Source organism: Aptenodytes forsteri, unplaced genomic scaffold (genome assembly GCF_000699145.1).
Source record: "Aptenodytes forsteri isolate BGI_AS27 unplaced genomic scaffold, ASM69914v1 Scaffold255, whole genome shotgun sequence".
Taxonomy (NCBI): domain Eukaryota; kingdom Metazoa; phylum Chordata; class Aves; order Sphenisciformes; family Spheniscidae; genus Aptenodytes; species Aptenodytes forsteri.
Genome location: NW_008794888.1, coordinates 4306927 through 4311737, shown reverse-complemented (window position 1 = coordinate 4311737; position 4811 = coordinate 4306927).

Genomic DNA, 4811 nt, shown 5'->3' with positions numbered 1-4811 from the left:
GCGCCCCCCTCCTCCCCGCTTGGCTTGTTGCGGAGAAAGGGGTCTGTGCCAGAGGAGGCCTAGGGAGCCTTGGGGGGAGGGGGCTGCTATGGGGGGGGTGTCCCTCTCCTCTTGCTTTGCTTCACTGGAGAATAAAGAGGCGGCCTGGATGGGCCTGGTGGTGGTTCCCTGCACTTGCTGGGCTGTGGGGTGCAAGAGGGATTGGGGGGCACCCCAAGCTCCCAGTCGTGCCCCCTCTCCTCCCCAAGAGTGATTGGGGGGGCTGGTTCTTGGAGGGGGTTTTACTCCCCAGTGTGAGCTGGGGGTCAGAATCTCACCCCTGTTTGTTGTGCCCGAGGCCAGTCCTGGTCCACCCGAGCGCCCCTTGGCTCCCTGTGAGCTCTCCTGGCCTCCTCCATTCCAGATGGAAATATCTGGTGCCTGTCTGCCGCACTGGATTTAACTAGGATCCCACAGCCCATGTCACCTCTTTCCACCTCACCCCCCCCAAGCTACCCTCCCTTACCTCCTTCCTCCCTATCTCTGCTCTGTGGGGCCAGGCTCCCTTCCCCGGCAGCAGCAGGCTGTGGGGGCTGTGTTGCTAGCCTGGTTACCAGCCCTGTGCTTCTGCAGACCCCCAGGGAGTGGGGTGGAGAAGGGGAAGGCTTTGCCTTTCTCATAGCTGGTTGCTATGCTTCAGGCTACTGAATTTGCCAGGGCTTCTTTAGCAGGCTCCACAGCACACGCTCTCCCATTGGGGTCTGCATCTAGTGCTCCCCAGCCCCTCTGAGCCAGGTGCTTGGGCTCCCCTCAGCCAGGAAGAGCTGTGCTGGCTCTGCAGGTCATGGAGGGTAAGCTGGATTCTCTCTACCTTTGTGTGCATCAGCAGAGCTGCTAATTAGGCCCAATCTGGCTCATTCAGGCAAAGCTGTGCTGCCAGGAAGACAGCACAGATGTCCCTGTGACGGGGGCTGACCTGGCAGGGTGCTGTGCAAGGCTTTTCTGTGGCTGCGTAAACCCACCCAGACCTGTGCTGCTCCCCTCCTCCCTGTCCCTAATGGGTGCTCTTGTCCCTGCCTTTAGACTGACATTCGTGTGACCTTGTGGTGAGCTGTCTGGGCGAAAATGTACTCACAACCCACCCCAAATTTGGCGATATCCACGTCTTGTGCTGGGGAAGGTAGCAGCTCTGACTTACTCTAGCTTAAACTGGGGTGGAATTGGACTCTTAGAGCTCCTATAGGGATGCTGAGGGAGCCATGACTCTGCCCTATCAGTGTTTTGCAGAGAGGGAAACTGAGGCAGGGGGGAGATGAAGCAGCATGCTACAATCCAGCACGAAGGGTCTGCAGCTTTGCAGGGTAACACCCAAGCCATAGATGCTGGCTGTCTCCACCCTGAGCTGGGGGTGTTTGTCCAGTGACCCCCTATCCCCAGCTGTGGGGCTTTATAGAGTCTCATCTCCAAAGCTGAACAACCTGCCAGCACTGGTGGAGGTTTCCCACCCTACAGATCCCTTTAGAGACACTCTCAGGGTCCTTCCAGCCTCAAGCCCCAATCTTTTAAAATGCTTCCAGCTGCAGCGAGGCCATGTCCTTCCCCTCCTCCCTTGTGTTTCATTGATTAAGAGTGCTAGGCCTCATTGGGGGATTTAGGAAGAGCTAATTGCAGACTGGTAATTGAAGACAGCTTGGAGTCTCTGGAAATGTCAAGGAATGAGAGACGAGCTTAGATGCTCCTGTGCATTTAAATATGCATCATCGGCTCAGCGAGAGCCTTACCGAAGGGAGAGATGTCTGGTTTTCCCTCCCCCATAGGACTTGTACAGCTGCTGGGGGGAGCGGGACAGGGGGAGCACTAACCTTACCTTGCCTGGGAGCCTCCTGCTCCCCCCAAGGCAAAGGGGAGGTTGGGGCAGACACAAGCAGGGGAGGGTACTGAAGGTGGGAGCTTGGCATTTTCCCCTTTCAAAAGCTGTGTGCTTTAACCTGCCAGACCCCTGTGCCGCTGCACGATGCCGTGGGGGTCTGGGCTCAGGAGCCAGCTATGGGGCAGCAGGAGGGGGATGGATAGAGCTTTTTCCCCAAAACTTGTAATCCCTGCAGCGACCCAGTGCTCCCTGAGGAGCAGTGAGGGGCTGAGACCCTCTCAGGAGGGGCTGGGAAGCCCCTCTTGCTGCCAGCCACAGGGCCCAGCAGTGTCTGGGGTTGCAGGGATGGGGGATTCACATCGAGTTTGGGGCTCAGAGGTAGAGCAGCAGGGCCAAGTCAGGGATCCATCACCACAGGGCCTTGGTGAAGGATCCCAGCGCTTTCCTAGTTTGAAATTTCTCCAGCAGCAACACATCTCCTCTCTATGCCTCACAGTGGATGCATCTGCTCCACCCCACGTTGCAGCAGGGGAGGTGGGCACAAGCTGCATGGTGCAGCCTGCAGTGGGTTCAGCCCCTCCTCCCCCAGGGAGGTCCCTTCTCAGGCCATAGCATCTTTCTTTTGCTCCCCAAGGGTGTGTGGGGCTGCTGGAGGCATGCTGGGTGGCAGTGGGTCCCCAGGATGCGTAGTCACCCGTGAAAGGGGAGGGTTTCTGCCTGGAGCTCGTGGAGCAACAGCTCTGTGAGACTCCCCTTGCCCTGCTGCTCTGTCTGCAGAGCAAACTCCATGCACTGGACGTGCTGGCCATGGCACTGGGGCATGGAGGAGCGATGGGCGGCTGGAGCAGCCAGCCTGGCAAGCCATGCCTCCTCCTGCTGGACAAACAGTGGGGAAGCTGTGCTCTTGCTATTAAGAGTTGGCAGCATCCCCCAGAGTGACTCGGAGCTGCTCCGTGGGGAGGAAACTGCTTCGGATGATGCAGACCCAGCGCCCACGTGGCTGGTGAAGGACCTGCCTCAGCCCAGCTTTCTGCGCAAGCTCTTCTCCTCTGTTCGGCTGCGAGGATGATGGATAACGTGTTCCTCAAGGCAGATGGAAGTAGGAGGTCTCTCTTCTGCCACTGTGGGAGCTACTCGGACACTGGCTCCGTCGCAGCTTTGGGCTGTTGCTGCTCTGCTGAATTGGGGATGACTTGTGGGTGCAGGTTTCTGGTCCCCTCCTTGCTCCATGGCGCTTTGCTCACAGCTGCTGGTAGGATGTCTAGGGGGAAAGATGTGGACAAAGTGACCCAGGGAGATGGCAGCAAATGGCAGAGAGAGCATGAGGCGTCCTAGACTAAATTGGCTGATGAGATATTTGTACCCAGGAGGGGGCAGGACAGCTGCCACAGGGTCTCAGCTGATGGGGCACGCATCCAGGCTGGGGTGGCAACCTGCAAGAGGCTTTGAGCTCTGCCTGTGCCCAGGGTAGCCCAGTGGCAGGCATGAGACCAAGGGAGCTGGGACAGCAAACAGTTTGGTCCCTGCTGTAGCCAAAACATGGCCTGTGTCATTGCCTGGCTGGTGGGTATGGGACTGAGAAGCACAGACTGGGGACAGCTCTGTGCCAAGAAACTGGGGCAGATGGAGAAGGGGTATCAGATGCCTTGGAGCCCTGCTGTGATGGTTAATCCTTCTGCCATGGAGCCCTGCAGAGCGGAAGGCCAGGGCTACCTAGGCTGGGGCATTACCTCCAGCCCACTGAGAGCTGAGCGTGGAGGTTACCCTGTGCTGTGTCCCCTGCCTGTCTCGCAGTCCTGTGTCACCCCTGAGGACTGAGCTCCTTGGGGGACAGCCAGGCAACACCAAGCTGTGGCCCGGGGCAGTCATGGGGAGCCTGCCCCAGGGAGTGAGTGCCCCCAAGGCTGGACCGGGTGCCGCTCCCTCATCAGAAGTCCTGCATTAGAGTGTAATCTGGCATTAGCGCGTTAATCCAGTCCTCCCCGCTGCCCAGCCCCTGCCCTCAGCAGAGTCCAGCCCAAGGTCTCGGTGTACAGCTGGGCAGGAGCGGCACCAGGACACTGTCTCCTTGGCAGCCCTTGCCTGGGCACCAGAGCGCAGGCGGCAGCAGGGTCAAGGTTTGGGGCTCCATCCAGAGCATCCCTGTGTCTGGGGAGGGCAGCGAGCAGGGAAGAAACCCAAAGCGCACAAAGCTCCTCCCGGTGCATCCAAGACCTGGGGGGTTTACGGTGGCGGTATGGCCCCAGCCCTGAGCACATTGGCAAGGGAGAAAGCAGCATCTTTTGGAAGCGTTACGGTTGGTTTCTTGGAGGGGCTTCACGAGGGGTTTTGGAGCCCGACTGCCTGCACCTGCGGGCTCCGGCTGAGCCACGCTGTCACGAGGCACTTTGCAGGGAGCCAGGCCAAGGGAAGGTGGCGTCTGGAGAGAGGATGTGAGTCAGCAGCTTGGGGGTGGGGGGGCTGAGCCGAGGAGCCAGCGCAGCAGGGGTGCGGAGAGGAGGAAATAGGTGGGAATTGGGAGAGCTGGAGGGGGAGCAGGGGTGGGCAGGGAGGCAGCCCACGTCCCCTGGGGCAGACGTGACCTGGCTGTGCTGCGAAGGCTCTTCCCAGCGTGAGAAATAAAGCAAGTGGCGATGTGGCTCTGCTAAAATAGGAGAGGGGCTACTCCGTCCCCCCTCTCATCCCTTACTGTGGGGCTGGGAGGCTTTGCGGGAGCTGGAGGGGTCCTCCTGCCATCCTGGCAAGAGGCTGAGGCCAGGGCAGGGCTCAATCCTGCCCTCTTACCGGCTAAGCAAAGCCAGAGACAAAGATACATATTTTTTTTTTTTAAAGTAGGAAAAAAACCTTCTGCCTTTAATCACAAGGCAGCAGAAGAAACTGCCAGGCCACGTGTGCTGCTCCCTCGCTCTTCCCAGCGCGCAGGCTGAGGCCCTTTGGGACCACGTTCCCCCATCTCACCCTG